Source organism: Canis aureus, chromosome 2 (genome assembly GCF_053574225.1).
Source record: "Canis aureus isolate CA01 chromosome 2, VMU_Caureus_v.1.0, whole genome shotgun sequence".
NCBI lineage: Eukaryota > Metazoa > Chordata > Mammalia > Carnivora > Canidae > Canis > Canis aureus.
Genome location: NC_135612.1, coordinates 39,479,226 through 39,498,824, shown reverse-complemented (window position 1 = coordinate 39,498,824; position 19,599 = coordinate 39,479,226). Strand labels below are relative to the sequence as shown.

Sequence of the window (19,599 nt, the reverse complement as noted above, 5' to 3'; positions counted from 1 at the left end):
CTTACTTTCTACGAGAGACAATGAGCTTGGACAAGAAAATTAAAAACAAGGTAGACAAAGATATCTAATAAGGTGGTCATGCACCTAAAAGCGTAATGAATTAAAGGCATCACTTTGAATTGCAGCTGGAAATGACTGTAATAGGTTTTCCCCTGGTTGCTGCTTTTGACTGGCTGTTGAGAATCTTTTTAGAGAGATGGAATTATTTCCAGAGGCCAGTCTGGGGAATTTTGCTCTCTCAAAGAGCGCAGAGTCCAGAGAGCAATAAGGTCCATACAAATAGCACTGATGACTGTCAGTGGTCTTTGGGAGCTCAAGAGTCTCATGGAGCATGCATACCTTCATGTTGCAGATATCCAGTATGTGTATCTGCTTGGAGTCCTGGACTCTTTCTATGTATCTATTGATGGCATGAGTGGTTTACTTGTAATCCATGTCCATTGATTAACAGATGAGTTGCATGTAGCTGAATCCCCAGACCCTGATCGATTTCTTCATTATGATAAACCCAGTATCTAGTATTCCCAGTTGTGGGCATCAGCAAAGTGTAGGATGTTTCCAGAAGAGAAGATTTTACTGGTGGCTACTGAGGCTTCAATACATGTTTCCTGGTATGCTTCAGTAGATGACCTTAGTGTGTATAACCCTGGGCAGATTCTGTCTTAGAGCCAGGTCTTTATTGTGTGTGTCCTGGATGCATAGAAAACATGGTCAGCAAGCCGTAACGCTCAGAACTGTCATGTAATGAAGCTCAGAGTCTGTGATGCCAAGGAGTCCTCCAGATCACATAATACACTGTGCCAGTACCTGAGCTGAGAGATGAGTTGGGAACAAAGGAGCATAAGATACGGTCTTGCCTTCAAATGTTTAGAATCTAGATGAGGAGATGATATGAGTTGGAAAAATATAAACAGCAATCAAAGCATTCAAAAAGTAATAGAAGATAATAGGAAATAGTTGCAAGTTAGAACTTAAGAGAAGAATTACCCATAATTTTTATTTTGAAAGATGAAAGGAGATGATGCTTTGCAGGTACTTTTCATGTAGTAGCTCATAGCAGCCCTCCAAGACAAGTATTCACTGTTCCCAGTGAAAAATGAATTCTTTCCAAAAGTAACATGTAATTGGCCAAGGTCACATGAGTGGTAATTGTCAAAGTTTGGATAGAAAAGTCTAGGTCCATCTGCTTCTAAAGGGCCTGCTCTTTTCATTATGTCCTGCTGCCTCCACCTGGGTTGAAGTGGGGAAAGATTGATTCAGACGGCATCTTCTAGGAAGAGTGGGATTCAACCTGTATATTAGATGGGTAGAATTTGTGCACGTGGATTGGAGAGTAGAATCCTTGCCAGCAAGCAGAACAACATCCACAAAATCCAAGAAGCAAGAAGAGCACAAGATCCAAAGGTCCAGGAGAAACTCAACTGTAGAAACTTTTGGGAGAGAGGGATGACATTGGCTGAGTCACCGACTGGTTCCTGAATCTTCTCTCTAGCTTTCCAAGTTGTCTTCAACCTTTGGTTGAGCACTTCTAGCATCAGGAGTTAGGGGACTGCCCAAACCTGCCAATCCATGGAGTAGTTTCTTTAAAGTGCTTCCTGGTGATATTGTAGTAACTGGCTCTTGACCTTATGGGGCCATATGGACCCGTTTTGGTTCAACATTGACCTAATCACCTGATGCTTATGGTCTGGAAAAGACAGAGCCTGTTGTCAGGGCAAGAGAAGCTCTGTCTTTTGATCCAAGTGGTTTAAGCAGGGTGTTCTGGTGGGTCATAGCTGACCAGGGAGGAGGTGCAGGGTGACACCTCACCTGAAAGTGGCAGTGGCATAGCCAGTGACATACTTAGTATGTGTTTTTGCTGTGCTGGCAAAGATGAGTCTTGCAAATTTCATAGTCTTTTGTTTATAGACATTTTTCTTTTTTTATTAAAGATTTTATTTATTCATGATAGACACACAAACACAGAGAGAGAGGCAGAGACACAGGCAGAGGGAGAAGCAGGCTCTATGCAGGGAGCCTGATGTGGGACTCGATCCCAGGACTCCAGGATCACACCCTGGGTTTAAGGCAGGCGCTAAACTGCTGAGCCACCCAGGTATCCCATATAGACATTTTTCAAAAGCATCTATAGTTAAAGGAAACGTGCAGTCTGTTTTTGATAAGAATTGTCTGATGTCCACCTTAGAAATTCCTGCCGCCTCTAAAATGCCTTTCTTTCCTAATGCACTTCCTTTGCCCTGGGGTCTTCATGGTCTTTAATAGAAAAAAGTCGTTAAGGAAAAAAAGTCTAATATGCTGAGGTAGCTGTAATATAAGAAAAGTAATAAATGAAGTGTCACTAGATTCAAACTGCATATTCTTTCAGAAAAAAAAGGCAATTACTGTTATAAAGATACAGCATTAGAAAAATTATTGCAGCTGAGAAGTATGTGGTATGTCTGTCTGTGGCACAGTTAATTTTAAAAGTATTACCAAGCATACAAATCATAAGACTAAAATGCTGAACCATATTAATTGAAAGTGAATTTAATATGCAGTTCAGAGGAACTGTCTCTACTTATCCAGCTCTAAAAAAATTGTAACTTATAGGCTATTAGTTATCAGATTTTCTTTCAGATGTCCAACCTTTTTAATGAAGAATATTACTCATGGACCTTATCTTTGATTCCTGAATAATTTTTTTTTGCTGTACAATAAGTAATGGTAACTTTGGAACATTCATATTTTACCCTGATTTTTATGTGCATTGAAATCAAATTTCTGTAGGTTCCAATTTTTAATAAAATACAAAAATTCTGATTAGCAATGAAAAGATTTCAGATTTGATTGTTCTGCTCTTCACTTTGTGTGGTTCAACTATTGATAGAAAAAAATTGATTGAAATTGATTTAAAGTAACACTGTAGATAGGCAATATTATCTAATGACTGACAAAAGTTTTTAAAATCATTCATGCTGATTATTTGCAGATTGACGTTAGGAGGAAGAATGATATTACCTGCCTTTCTTATATGTGTGGTATTACCAAACACAGATCTTTTTTTTTTTTTTTTAAGATTTTATTTAATTATTTTAGAGAGCGATAAAGAGCACAAGTGAGGGGAGGAGCAAAGGGATTGGGGAGGGAGAACCCCAGGTTGTCTCCATGTTGAGCACAGAGCCCTACACAGGGCTTAATCCCAGGACCCTGAGATCATGCCCTAAGCTAACATCAAGAGTCAGACACTCAATCGACTAAGCTGCCCAGGCGTCCCCCAAACACAGGTCTTGATGAAGTTTTTTTCTGCATACTATTAGCTATATTCTAGAACACCTGGAAAATGCAGAGGCATAACTGAGCAGACACCTGTAGAGTTCTACTTCTGCTCATAGCCACTATTAGCCTCATTTTGTCTTTTCCTACAAACAGACATTTGCTCCATGATCCATATTAGGTTCTTGCACTGAAGCTGTTTTTGCCAATTTCTCACTTCCACCACTCTTTGCTCTATTTGAATTTTATGTTCTTAAGTATATTAGTGTTCATTATTTGTGGATCATGTCACTTAGTAATAGAAAATATAATTTATTATATAATATATAATAAAATTGCCCAATTGAGTGTTTATTGCCTTTGAATTCTGCTTTGTCTAAAATTAGAGCACCACCCTCATTTCTCTTGTTCAGATTTGCCTGCTATCTTTGCGTATCCTTTATTTTTTATGTTACTGCCCTGTGATATTTTATTTCAGTATGTCTTTTAATACAAATAAATTTGCTTAAAACAGGGTGACTGTTTCTTGTAAAATCTCAGTGAGTGTGAATGATTTCAAGTTATTCTTTCTGTCTTCTTTCTGTCTTTCTGCTTTTATGTGTTTTTCATTGGTACTTTTGATTTTTATTGTTCTTTCTAAACACGTTTCATTCAGTGTGCTTTACTCTGCCAACATTTAAAAGGTAAGCAGCCAGTTTCTTATGCTGCTGGGCAGGTACGTTTTAGAATATAGTTCATCTTTTCCATTTTAAATTGTGAAATATTTATTAGTAAAACAAAATATATGACACCTAGGATGGAATGTTATAAATTCCATATGTGAAGCATAACCTTGAAGCAAACAATGGAGAGCCCCACCAGCCAGCATAAGGGATGTAAATTACTCACCCTGGGGCCTGCTTATTCACCCCTCTCCATCTTGTCTCCTTCTCTTATTCAAAGGGGAGGTTTGAGGGTCGCCATTTATTTACAACATAATGTATATTTCCCTAATACAATATTTTTATTGTTTTTGAACTTGATATAAACGGAATCACAATCTATTCTTTTATGACTTACTTTTTTTTTTCATTTCAGTGTAGCATTAGTGGATTCATCCATGTTTGTGTGTATAGCTCTAGGTGGGTTACTTTTATTTTTTTTTAAGATTGTATTTATTAATTCATAGAGACAGAGAGAGAGAGAGGCAGAGACACAGGCAGAGGGAGAAGCAGGCATCATACAGAGAGCCTGACGTGGGACTCGATCCAGGGTGCCCAGGATCATGCCCTGGGCTGCACGCGGCACCAAACCGCTGCGCCACGGGGGCTGCCCTAGGCGGGTTACTTTTATTGCTGGTATTGCAGCAATACAATACAATAGCAATGTATTTGTCTATTCTCCTGGAGTGGAACAAGTGGGCTATTTATGTAACCTTTTTTTGCTACTATTAACTGAGCTGCTCTATTATAATACCCATCTCTTCACATACAGGAGGGTTCCTCTGGTATATGCACCCAGATATGGAATCATTGGGTCATGGGGAATGCATATCTTCACTTTCATGGAATAATGTCACATGGTTTTCCCGAAGCCAACAGACACCTAGTAGTGTCCCACCTTTTTTTTTTTTTTTTTTTTTTAGAACTTCATAGGGCTTGATTTGAAAACTTTGCCAGTCTGGTACATGTAACAGTATCTCTTGGTGTCAGATTGCATTTATTTTATTTCTGATGAAATTGGCCAGCTTTTATGTTTTTATTAGCCACTGTTGTTTCCCCTTCTATAATAGGTGGGTTTGTGCTTCACTCATTTTTGTTTATCTTTCTCTTATTTCTGGAAGTTATTTATATCTTCTGGAGGCTATTTCTTTGTTAAACATATGAAACTGTCTCTGTTTTGGTTTTGACTTATGATTTCCACTTTCTTTGTGGTTTTCTCTATTTATCAGTCTCTTTCTCTGTGGTTAATTTTTGTGCATGTATGTAGGAATTTTTGTTAAGAAATCCATCCTGGAGTGATATAAGTAATATGGAAGAAGAGGAGTTTTCTACCATCTTCTCCCACAAAGAACACTGATTATGAGGATCAGCTACAGGTGGGCATGCCTTTGTGGAAGTCCGGGACTCCAGCAGAGAAGTTCCAGCAAACTATTGGAGCAAACACTCTCCAAGATTAGATTTGATATAGAGGGTAACCGGAACAGTTACAAGTTAACTGCTTCACCCCTCCTCAAAGGCAGCACAGCTCAGCACCAAGAGAATTGTCTTAGCCTGTGATTTCTCCCAAGGAGAAAAGTGAGATTGCATGCAAGTGAATGTTCCTGTCATCCTCAGCTGTGTGAGATGCTTCCAGAGCCCCATTTGTTTCTAGCCCAGTCAGAATACTGAGGTGTGCTAATGACTGGAGGGTAGAAGGGGCTGGGGGAACAGCAGCCAGGGCTCTCAGAGGGCATCAATGGGACATGTATCATACTAACCGTGTCATGGACTCAGCCTGCCCACAAACCACAAGGGATGCCTTGCCTGTGATTCCCCCAACTAGCCCACCCATCTGACTAACAGGCACCCCCGCTACTCTGCATGCCTCACCCACCAACTCCCTCATCTTGTGGATGGCTTCCTTTTTGTGCCTCCATGGTGGTGAGTACAAGCCTTTGCAGACAGCTAGTGAGTACATGCAGAAATCCAGCCCCGCTCTCCAGGATCCAGAGAAAGCACATAAACTTATGATTTAGCACTGCTCTAGGGAAAACAAACGGGAGGCTTTCACTTGGACTGGCTTGATGAGATTGAGAGAGAGCAGTCTCAAGAATTCTACCTTTCCCCACTCCAAGAGGGAACAAGAAGTCTGAAACAGGTGTATCCATAGAGGGAGTCTGAGGAAGCCTCAGAATCTCTGTAGGATGACAAGGTATTTTTCTTCTGAAGCCAGCCAGTAAAGATGAGAGGATGTGACTGCTTCTTCAAATATGAAGACAGCAATTCAAGACTTTAAAGAATATGCAAAATCAAGGAAACATTCCACCACCAAAGGAACATGACAGTTTTATAGTAGCTGACCATAAAGAAATGGAGATCTGATTTGCTCGATGAAGAATCCAAAATAGTTGTTTTAAGAAGTTCAGTGAGCTACAAGAAAATACAGAAAAATATTTTAACAGAATCAGGAAAACAATATGAAAAAATGAGAAATTTAACAGATATAAATAATTCTTTTTCAATATTTTATTTATCTATTCATGAGAGACAGAGAGAAAGAGGCAGAGACATAGGGAGAGGGAGAAGCAGGCTCCCTGTGGGGAGCCTGATGTGGGAGGGACTCCATCCCAGGATCCCAGGATTATGACCTGAACCAAAGACAAACGTTCAACTGCTGAGCCACCCAGGAGCCCCAGATACAAATAATTTTTAAAAGAAACCGAGATACTAGTGCTGAAGGATAGAATGGATGAAGTGAGGGGAAAATATGGTAGAGAGCCTGAACATCAGACTTGATAATACAGAAGGAAGAGTCTATAAAACTGAAGATGGGTCATTTGTAATTACCCAGAGGACAACAAAGAAAAAGGGATGAAAAAATGTGGAGAAAACCTACTTAAATTCTAGAATACCATTCAAAGAAACTATGTATTTTGGGGTTCCAGGAGAAAAATAGAGGGAGAAAGAGGCAGAAAGCTTTTAAAAAGAAATAATTTCTTTTAAAAAGAAATAATGGCTAAGAACTTCCCAAATATGGGGACATATTTAAACATTCAAGTTTATGAAACCTATACATCCCCAAACAGTTTGAATCCAAAGAAAAATTCACGGAGACATATTGTAATAAAACTCTAAAATTAAAGACAACTTAAAAAAAGCAGTGAGAAAAAAATTCCTCGTATATAAGGAAACCTCTATCAGGCTTTATCAGTGGATTTCTTTTAACAGAAACCTCTTGCAGGCCAGGAGAGAGTGGGACGATATATTCAAAGTGAGACCTGCCAACTAAGAAGACTTTACCGGGTAAAGTTTTGCCTCAGAAATGGTGAAAGACTTTCTCAGACCAACAAAAGCTGTGGAAATTCCTTCCCACTGGACCTGCCTTACATGAAATGCTGAAAGAGGTTATTCCATCTGAAATGAAAGGACAATAATTAGCAACATAAAAACATAGGAAAGTATAAAACACACTGACAAAAATAGTTAAATTGTCAAATTTATAATACCTCAGACTTAACTCTAGTATAAAGGCTAAAGGATAAAAAATAATAATAAAATAACTATAGGTTATTAAATAAGCCTACCAAATAAAAATAACTACAGGTACAATTTGTTCATATGTACACAATATTAAAAGTTATATTTAAAAAACAAAGACATCGGCCAGCCCTGGTGGCGCAGCAGTTTAGCACCGCCTGCAGCCCAGGGCGTGATCCTGGAGACCGGGGATCGAGTCCCACCCACATCAGGCTCCTGCATGGAGCCTGCTTCTCCCTCTGCCTATGTCTCTGCCTCTCTCTCTCTCTCTCTCTCTTTGTGTGTGTGTGTCTCTCTCATGAATAAATAAATAAAAATCTTAAAAAAAATAAAAACAGACATCAAAAACAATGTGAGGGGGAGTAAAATGGTAGAATGTTATCTATAAGGTGTTTTGTTAAGCCTCATGGTAACCACAAGCAAAAACCTACAGGTACAAAAAAAGGTAAAGAGAAGGGAATCAGGGGCACCTGGGTGGCTCAGTCGGTTAAGTGTCTGACTCTTGATTTTGGCTCAGGCCACAATCTTGATTGTGGGGATCAATACCACAATTTTCCATACCACTATGGAAAATCATCAGTTCACAAAACACAACAAGATAGGAAGAAAGGAACAAGGAACTATAAAACAGCCAGAAAACAATAAGATGGAATTAGTTAGTTCTTATCTAGGAATAATTATTTTAAATGTATATACATTAAATTCTTTAATTAAAAGGCATTGAGTGGATGAATGGATAAAAAAAAAAAAGCAAAACTCAACTTTAGGCTGCCTGTAAGAAACTTGTTTTAGGATTAAAAATACACACAGGCTGAAAGTGGAGGTGTGGAAAGTGATATTCCAGGCAGCTGGAAACCAAACGAGAGCAGAGGTAGGTATACTTATAACAGACAAAGTACAGTTTAAGTAAAAAAATGTCACAAGAGACAAAGAAGGTCATTATATAAAGAAAGGCATCAACTCATCAAGGTGATGTAAGTTGTAAATATATATGTACCCATCCTTAGAGCATATATATAAAGCAAATACTAAGTCTACAGCCCTAAAGGAAGAAATAGACAATAATACAGATCTAGCGGGGGATTTTAGTACTTCAGTTTCAACAATGGATAGATCATCCAGACAGAAAATCAATAAGGAAGTGCTGGACTTGAACTATGCTTTAGACCAAATGGACCTAACAGACATGTACAGAATATTTCATCCAACAGCAACAGAATTCACATTCTGCTTAAGTGCATCCTAAACATTCTCCAAGATAGACCATATGTAAGGTCACAAAACAAGTCTTAGCAAATTTCAGAAGATTGAGATTATACCGTATATCTTTTCTGATCATCATGATGTGAAACTAGAAATTAATAGCAGGAAGAAAATGGCTATTTATGCTATTTATGAAAATTTCACAAATACGTGGAAATTAAACAACACATTCCTGAAAAATTAGTCAGTCAAAGGAAAATTCACACAGGATATCAAAAAGTCTTGAAATAAATGAACATGGAAACACAACATTTAAAAACTTAAGAAAATTTAAAAAAGCAGTTCTAAGATATAAATTTATAATAATAATAGCCTACTTGAAAAAAGGGAAATCTCTCAAATAAACAACCTAACTTTATACCATATGGAACTAAAAAAAGAACAAACTAAACCCGAAGTTTTCAGAAGGAAGGAAATAAGAAAGATTGGAGCAGAAGTAAATGAAATAGATATAAGAAAACATTAGAAAAGATCAATAAAGCTAACAGCTTTTTTTGAAAAGATAAAATTGACAAATCATTAGCTAGACAAACTGAGAAAAAGTGAGAATAAATGAAATCAGAAATGACTAAGGAGACTTTATAACTGATACCACAGAAATACAAAGGATTTTAAGAGACTACTATGAAAAATTTTCTGTCAGCAAATTGAATAACTTAGAAGAAATGGATAAATTTTTAGAAACATACAACCTACCAGATTGCGTCATGAAGAAATAACAAAATCTGAACAGAATATTAGCAAGTAAGGAGATTTAATCAGTTATCAAAAACTTCTCAACAAAGAAAAGCCCAGCGCTAGATGGTTTCTCTGGTGAATCCTACCAAACATTTAAGGAGTAATGCTGATCCTTCCCAAGCTCTTTCCAAAAGATTGGAGAGGAGGGAACACTCCCAGACTGATTCTGCAAGACCAACATTACCCTGATACTAAAGTAACGTAAGGACACTGTAAGAAAAAATTACATGTCACTGTTTCTGATCAATATGGATGTAAAAGTTCTCAACAAAATCTAGCAAACCAAATTCAACAGTATATTAAATAGATCATATGCAATGATCAAGTGGGATTTATCTCTGGAATACAGGGATGATTCAACATAAGCCAATCAATAAATGTGATACACCAAACTAACAGAATTCAGGATGAATATCATGTAATCACCCCAATAGATGCAGAAAATATATTTAACAAAATTCAATATCCTTTCATGATAAAACACAACAAATTGGGTTTTAATTTTTTTTTTTTATGATAGTCACAGAGAGAGAAGCAGAGACATAGGCAGAGGGAGAAGCAGGCTCCATGCACCAGGAGCCCGACATGGGATTCGATCCCGAGTCTCCAGGATCACGCCCTGGGCCAAAGGCAGGCGCTAAACTGCTGCGCCACCCAGGGATCCCACAAATTGGGTTTAGAAGGAATGTATCTCAACATAATAAACGCCATATGTGACAAGGCCACAGCTAACATCATACTCCATGGTAAAAGTTTAGAAACTTTAACTCTATGATCAGGAACGAGGCAGGAGTACCCACTCTTCATCTGTTTGCAGATGACATGATCTTACAGAAGTTCAAATGGCTCTACCGAAATACTGTTAGAACTAAAAAATGAATCCAGTACAGTTTCAGTAGACAAAATCATCATATAAAAATCAGTTGCATATGTACAACTAATTATGACCTATTTGTAAAAGAGGTAAAGAAGACAATCTCATTTACAGTAACATAAAAAATAATAAAATATTTAGGAATATATTTAAGGAGGTGAAGGATCTGTATGCTGAAAACTAGAAGATATTGATTTAAAAAATTGAAGATTTAGAAAGACATTCCATGTTCACTATAAGAATAAATATCATTAAAGTAGCTATACTACCCAAAGTCATGTAGCCATTCATTGAGATCCCTATGGAAATGGCTTTTTTTCACAGATAGAAAGTCAATCCTAAAATTTGCACAGAACCACAAAAGACCCTGAGTAACCAAAGCAATCCTGAGAAAGAACAAAGCTGGAGGCCTCACACATCCGGATTTCAAACTGTATTACAAAATTATAATCATCAGAACAGTATGGCCATTGACATAAAAATAGACACATGGACCAACAGAACAAAATTAAGAGCCAAGAAATCAACCCATGAATATATGGTCAACTAATATTTGACAGAGGAATCAAGAATATTCAATGAGGAAAGGACAATCTATTTAATAAATGGTTTGGGAGAACTAGATATTTATATGCAAAATAAATAATTGGACCTTTATCTTATACCACTCAGAAAATTAACTCAAAATGTCAACACCAAAAAAACAAATAATTTGATTAGAAGATAGGATAGGCAGAGGACCCAAACAGATATTTCTTCAAAGATAGGTACATGATACATGTACCTATAGATCATGTACCAATAGATACATGAAAAGATACTCAACATCACTAATCATCAGGGTGATGCAAATCAGAGCCACAGTAAGATATCATCTTACACCTGTCAGCTAAAACAAGCTATAGTAAGTATTGGTAAAGATGTAGAGAAAAAGGAACTCTCATGCATTGTTGGTGGGAATGCAAATTGGTGTAGCCACTGTGGAAAACAGTATGAAGGTTTCTCAAAAAATTAAAAATAAAATTACCATATGATCCAGTAATTTCTTTACTGGGTATTTACCCAGAGAAAACAAAAACACTAACTCAAAAAGATACATGTACCCTATGTTTATTGCAACATTATTTACAATAACCAAGATATGAAAGCATCTCAAGTATCCATCAATAGCAGAATGGACAAAGAAGATGTGATATATGCATACAAATGAATATTACTCAGCCATAAAACCAAATGACATCTTGCCATTTGCAACAACATGGATGGACCTAGAAGGTAAAATGCTAAGTGAAATAAGTCAGATTAAGAAAGACAAATACCATATGATTTCACTCATTTGGAATTTAAGAAATAAAACAAATGAACAACAAAAAAGAGACAAAAATCCAGACTCTTACACAGAGAAAAGCTGGTGGTTGCCAGAGGGGAGATATGTGGGTTTATGGGTAAAATAAAGGGGATTAAGAGTACACATATTTTGATGAGCACTGAGTAATATATAGAATTGTTGAATCATTATATTGTACACTTGCAACTAATATAACACTGTATGTTAATTATATTTCAATAAAAAAGAAAAATAACTCAAAATGGATTAAAGACTTAAATGTAAGACCTGAAACATTAAAACTCCTGGCAGAATAGTTATGAAGAAAGATCATGGGTCTTGGCAATGAGTTTTTGGATATGACACCAAAAGCACAAGCAGCAAAATAAAAAACAAGTGGCAGCATCTAACAAGAAGCTTATGAACAGTTAAAAAATTTAAAAAATGAAAAGACAGCCTATGGAATGGGGGTGGGGGAACATTAGCAAACCATATATCTTATAAGGAGTTAATATTAAAAATATAGAGGAAACCCATATAACTCAATATCAAAACAGATGATATAATTAAAATGGACAAAGGACCCAAACAGACATTTTCCAAAGAAAAGGGCCAACAGGAACATGAAAATGTTTTCAATAGTCCTTATCATCAAGCAAATGCAAACCAAAACTATAATGAGATATCACCTCACACCTGTTAGAATGGCTATTATCAAAAAGACAAGAGATAAGTATTGGTCAGGGTGTGGAGAAAAGGGAACCCTTGTGTACTATTGGTGAGGATGCAAATTGGTGCAGCCACTATGGAAAACTGTATGAAAGTTCCTCAAAAAGTTAAAAATGGAACTACCATATGATTCAGCAATCCCTCTTCTGGGTATATATCCAAAGGAGATGAAATCACTTTCTTGAAGAGGTATCTGTATTTCCAGTTTCACTACAGCATTATACATAATAACCAAGATGTGTAGATAGTCTAAGTGTGCACAAATGGGTGATATCATAGAGATAGCATGCACACATGTGCGTACATACACACACACACACAAACACACTGGAATATCATTCAGCCATAAAAAAAGAAGCAGGGGGATCCCTGGGTGGCTCAGCGGTTTAGCGCCTGCCTTTGGCCCAGGGCGTGATCCTGGGGTCCTGGGATTGAGTCCCACATCGGGCTCCCTGCATGGAGCCTGCTTCTACATCTGCCTGTGTCTCTCCCTCTCTCTCTCTCTGTCTCTCATGAATAAATACAATCTTAAAAAAAAGAAGAAGAAGAAGCAAACCCTGTCATTTGTAGCAACATGGCTGAATCTTGAGGGCATTGTGGTAAGTGAAATAAGTCACAAAAACAGACACATACTGCACGAACTCACTTATATGTGGAATCTACAAAAGCCGAAATTATAGAAACAGAGCATAGGTTGATGGTTACCAAGGGTTGGATGTGGGGGAAACGAAAAGATGTTGTAGTACGCTTTGATACTAACTTTCAGTTATAAGATGAATAAGTTTTGGGGAATTGGTGTACAGCATCATTACCATAGTCAACAATGCTGTATTGTGTATTTGAATGTTGCTAAGAGATTAGATCTTAAATGTCCTTACCATACACATACAAAAAAGTAATTATGTGGGATTGTTACCTGACCTTATTGTGTCAGTCATTTTGCAGTATATATGGGTATTAAATCATCATGTTGCATACCTTAAACTTACACAATGTTATGTAAATTGTAACTCAATAAAGTTGGTAGACAAAAGAAAAACCCTTTCCTACTTTTGAGGTCATATAAATATTCTTTTTTTTTCCTTCAAAATCTGAAGTTTTGCTTTTCACATTCAAGCATTTATTCCACTTGGAATTGAATTTTGTGTATGCTTTGAGGTAGGAATTCTCTTTCCTTTCTCTTTTTAATGTGGATAACTAACTATATCAGCATCATAGCCTGTTCTTTACCCAGGGAGCTACAATGCCCACTTTGTCATAAATGTTTCCATCTCTTTCTCTTTTTCTCTCTCCCTCTCCCTCTCTCTGTCTGTTTCTGGGCAGTCCATTCTATTCCTTTTGTTCATTTTGTTTGTTTCTCTATTATAATGTACCTTTGAGAATGAGTGATATTCTACCTTCTTCTTTTCTCCAGAAATATCTTGACCATTCTTGGCCCTTTGTTCTTTCATGGAGACTTTAGAATCAGCCTGTGAAATTTCATGAAGGTCTTTTTTGGGATTTTTATTGGAATTTTATTATGTCTGTATATCATTTTAGACAGAATGAACATCTTTATGATACGGAGTAGTCCTGACCATGAAATACTATGTCATTCCATTTTTTTCAGGTCTTCTACAAAGTATTTTGAACTGGGTTTTGCGATTTTTCTCCATAGAGGACTTTGATATCTTTTGATGCACTTATACTTGGTCACTTAATTTTTTCAATGTCTAGGTAAATTTTATCATTCAAAAAATGCATTTCACTTTTACATTTCTAGATCAGTTTTTGATTTTGTGAAAGGGTCCTCAACCCTAACCTTTACCAAATTACCAAAATCAAAGATGAAATCTCTTCTTGATATAGAGTAGTTTGTATTGTTTTAAGCATAAAGTTCATTGCATATCAAGTAAAGTAAACTCCTAGGTGACCATCACCATTGTTAAGCTAGAGAACATTTCATTGTACAGGAATTCTACCCCCAAAGAAGTTGTATTTTAAAATCTTCTCCTCTGGAAAATGTATGTTAGCATTTTTTATTTTGTGAATCTAAAACCCCTTTGCATTTTCATTTTATACTTAGATCTCAGATTATAAAGCATTCTTTATTATAAAGGGAACCCCTTTATTTAACCTAGTGATTCACTCCCATGTCAGCTAATGACAGACCTAAGCACTCTTGTACTCTGATTTTTTGTTATCTCTTTGGATTGGGTACATGAGAATATATTTTTCCCAAGCCATGTATAAATGAAAGTAGCCATCTGTTACTTTCAACACAAGAGAAGTTGGGCTAGTTTCAGAAGTCTCAAGTAATCATTTTTTCTGGCACTAGTAATTTGAGGAAAGTTATGAAGCCAATGTAACTTTCATTCTATAGTGAGAACATAATTATATATTTTGGGCTCTTCTCTGGCGTTTTATATTATTGGTCATTTTAATATCCTCCAAGTGAGGGATTTTTCTCATTTTTATCTCCCTGTTTCTTTTTTAGCATTCTTATGAGTGTTTCTCAAGTTTATTTTCACCAGTTGTTTTCAAACTGCTTTTTATAAAAGCAATTAGAATGCTTAAAAACTCAATTTATTGTCTAGAACCGAACTTTATAAAAGAGATAAAGGGCTGTCTTGGGGGATGCCTGGAGCTCTGCATACTCAGTATCCTTTAGGGTCCTTCAGGAAACAAATGATATAGTCAAATTAGGTAATGTAGAGTTTAATGAGAGACTATTTACAAAGATGAAAGAGAGCTAAAGAAAGCCAGCAGAGGATGCTGAGAGCTTTATAGCTGCCCCTAGGACTGAAGAGCAGAGGGAAGGAGTAGCACTAGAGCCTAGAAAGAGCAAATTCATGGAAAGGACCACCTGGGAAGAGATGTGGCCTTTAGTAGAAGAATGCAGGCACTGATACAGTGGTCTGGCAAAGAGCGACTAAATACCCCAGCATTTCTTCCCTCCTCACCAAAGTCTTAGTGCCTCACATAGCTGAACTCTTGGGAGAATAGGGGAGCCCAGCTCATGTAGTCCTTCAAGGTCAGCCTTCAGGTAGCAGTACAGAGTGTGCAGTGGATCTGGAGGCAAGCAGAAAAATCTAGCAAAATTGGGGGAAAAATTAAATGCTACTGTATGGCAGATATTTTTAGCAACTTCATTTTTTTCCAGTATCCTGTTCTTTTCTGTTTCCGTGCAGAGTTTAAATTGGCATGTCTCTCTCTTTTTTTTCATTCTTTCGTGTGTGTGTGTGTGTGTGTGAGAGAGAGAGAGAGAGAGAGAGAGCGAGAGAGAGCAGCTTCTTCTTGTCTTGGTTTATTTCATTTTGGTCACCAGCTATTCTCATCTCTTCCTTTTTTGTCAGTGCAACCTGCTCATGTTTCATGGAGGCAATATCTCTTTATTGTTGGGAAATTTATAGAAAATTTCCAAGAATTTCTCTGGTTTTATTGAACTATTTATTTAAGAATTAGCCTTTCCCCACCTGGTATCTTGGAACATGCCCTCATTCTCTTCTGATAGGAAAGCCTTATTTAAGTTGTAGATGTGTGTACATATACATACGTGTATCTTTTTATACATTCTTGAAAGGAAAGTGATCTTTCTTTACTGGGAAGCAGTATTACATGGTTAAGAGTATTACATGGTTCCATTTCTTATTCACTGTATGACCTTCACCAAGTTACTAAACCTCTATGTTTCAGTCTCCCCACTGATACCATTGGAATAGTAGGATTTCCTATCTGGGTTGAATGACTCTATCTCCATGCAGACTCAGCTCACTCAATTGTGCAAATGGGGAAAATGATAGAACCTGCCTCGTGGTGAGCATCAAGGCACACAGTAACCAGTGAATATGTGTGGCCATTGGTATTTAGACTACAAGGGTTGTTGGAATGACCAAAATGAGATATTGCATCTAGGTCCTGGGCATCTTAGCGCAGAGTTCCACATGGAACTTTATTTTTTTTTAAACATTTTTTTAAATTTTTATTTATTTATGATAGTCACACACAGAGAGAGAGAGAGGCAGAGACATAGGCAGAAGGAGAAGCAGGCTCCATGCACCGGGAGCCCGATGTGGGATTCGATCCCGGGTCTCCAGGATCGCGCCCTGGGCCAAAGGCAGGCGCCAAACCGCTGCGCCACCCAGGGATCCCCCACATGGAACTTTAAATGGTTATGTATCTGGGGTAATGGAATCTAAAAAGTTGTCAAGTGACAAGAGATGGATCTTCTCATATGATAATAAGCAAATATAACCAAATGATTGGCCCGGAAGAACAGGAAGAAAAATATCTAGGAAATACTCAAAGTCAAGTTATTATGAAAAAGGAATAAAATAATCTGACAAATGAAATAATAGAAGTTACAAGGAAAAGTACTGGTTTGACTGGTGAAAAGTGACAGGCAGTCAGCATGTCAGAATGAGCGGCAGCCAGGGTGTGGAGGATGAATGCACCAAAGGACAGGCTCGTAAATGGCAAAATGATGAGTGAGTTAGTAAATCTGTCAGATGATGAATGAGCTGACAGTACACATTGGACAGATGACAGAGGAGAGGCCACGTGAAAAAGGCAGTCAGCAGAGATGGGAAGGGAAGGTAAAAAGTCTGCATTTCTAAAACCAAATGACTTTTACATGTAATATCATAAGCAGGAAAAAGTCATGCATTTAATCATGTCCCTGATCTCTTTTGATGACTATTAAAAACATAGCAGAATTTTCACTGAAGACGCTAAGATTCCATGTAGTGTGCTCATGGCTGTTAATGATCATTTGTGTTACATACCTATCACTCACTAGTTGTTACCCTATCCATTCCTGGGGATTTTCATCTGTAAAATAGGAATAATAGTACAGTATCCTTTTGTATAGGGTCATTTGAGGATTGATTTCATATGAAATACTTAGAACAGTACCTTGCACATAATAAGTAATGAAAAAACTACTCTTGCTGTCAATATTATTAATATTGTTATTACTACTATTCATTTTTTATTTGTTTCCTCTTTGAAGTGTAAACTTTCATCTGACATATCCTCACTGCCTAATTTAGCATATGGATCTCCCTAAAGATTCCCACATTTGTCAAAAAAATAAAATGGTGATGAGTTGCCTTATCTCTTACTGAATATTAATAAGTATTACAAACTATTTTTTGAGGAAGAGAGGCTTCTAGGGTTTTTTTTTTTCAGAGTTTAGTTTTCAAACTTAATAAATACCAGAGATAAATTTAAATTCCTGCTTGTAATTATTAAAGTAAATGCATAAATTCACAAAAAGAATAGCTGAAGTAAGATCAAAAGAAAAGTAATGAAATTGAAGTCCAAGAGACAATAGAGACAGTCAAAAAACTCAAAATTCTTTGAAAAGCATTATAACTACACAAATCTGTTATTAGAGATTAAGATAAAAACAGAGAAGAAACCTATAGAACCAATAAAGGAACATAGCAATATGAAGAAGGGATTTTAGACTTCACATAATTACCAACCTTACACACATATATTAGAAAATATAAATTAAATAGCTGACCTTAATAAATAATATAAAGAATGGAAATTAATGTAAGAAGAATAAAAAACCAAAATAGAGTGATAACCATTAAAGAACTTGAACTTTTTAAGATGTATGTATGTATGTATGTATGTATTCATTCATTCATTCATTCATGACACACACAGAGATTGAGAGAGAGGCAGAGACAGGCAGAGGGAGAAAGCAGGCTCCATGCAGGGAGCCTGCCGTGGGACTCAATCCTGGGACTCCAGGATCACGCCCTGGGCCGAAGGCAGGCGCTAAACCTCTAAGCCACCCAGGGATCCCCCAGAACTTGAATTGGAATCCAAAATCTCCCTTTTCCCTGATGGACACCAGACTTAGATGGTAAATTTCAGCAAACTTGTAAAAAAACAAACAAACAAAAAAACAATAGTAGAAAAAGGAGGGAAAACCGTTCAACTTACTTTATTAATATGGTTAAAAACAAGTAGAGGAAAGGAAAATTATAAGCCAGTTTCACTACTGAGCAAAAATGAAAGAAAAAAAACATAACAAATTGCTTCTAGGAATTTATATCAAAATACAATATAACTTAAACAGTTTACTTTAGGGAAGAAAGATTGGATTAACTTTTAAAATCTGCCAATTTCTTAATTTTAAAAATTAAGGATGACAAGCCATATGATTTTTCTCAATAAAAGTTGCAAAAACATTTAACCAAAATCTTAATATAAAAACATAAAACTGGTGGCTCAGTTGGTTAAGTGTCTGTCTTCAGCTCGGGTCCTGATCTCAGGGTTCTGGGATCAAGCCCTGTGTGGAACTCCCTGCTGAGCAGGGAGTCCACTTGTCCCTCTCCCTCTGCCCCTCCTCCCACTTGTGCTTTCTCTCTCTCTCTCTCAAATAAATAAAATCTTTAAAAAAAATTTAAATCCAGAAAAGTAGGATAGAGAAGAATTCTTTTACCTTAATGAAGCATATATCGATATATATGCTGTATAATCTATAGTATATGCCATGTTAAATTTTTTAAATGTTTGAAATTAAGTTGGGAGCAGGACAGGAAGCCTACTGTCACACTTATTCAGTTTTGTCCTGGCAGTTCTAGCCAATGCAATTAGACAAGAAAAGAATGAATCACAAGTATACGAGTATACTTGGTATACTTGGTATAGGAATAAGAAAGAAAAAAACATAATTACCTTTATTCAGACTGCTTGATTGTCTGTATAGAAAATCTACAAACTGTTAGAACCAATAAAAAGGTAAGATATGATCAAATTACAGAAATAAGCAGTATTTGTATATTATAGCATAAACCAATATGAAAATTATAATTCAAAAATGTAAATGCTATGATTAAATTTAACAAAAGATACAGAAGACTTTTCTTAAGGGACATAGATCTCTGATTAAATGACGAAAGAGCATGTTACAGCCAGTTTGGTGTCATAAAGAAGGCATACTTTCTAAAATTAGGTGCAGTTCCTATCAAAATCTCAGAGAGCTTTTTTGTGAAACTAAATAAGCTGCTCCCATAATTGATACCGAGCAGCAAAGATTCCCAAATAGCCAAGCCAATTTTGAAGTAGATCTGGCAAGTGGGATTCACTCTATCAGCTATTGAGATTTATTATAAAATCATAATAATTAAAGTGATGTGGTTTTAGCATAGAGATAATCTAATAGATCAGTGGAACAGAATAATAAGCCCAGAAACAGA

General features: G+C 36.6%; 1 protein-coding gene across 4 annotated transcripts in view; it reads left to right on the top strand.

Moving 5' to 3' along the window:
- Window positions 1–19,599, top strand: part of ENTREP2 (endosomal transmembrane epsin interactor 2) — a 446,252-nt gene that overhangs the window by 202,711 nt on the left and 223,942 nt on the right. The gene's annotated exons all lie outside the window — the stretch shown is intronic.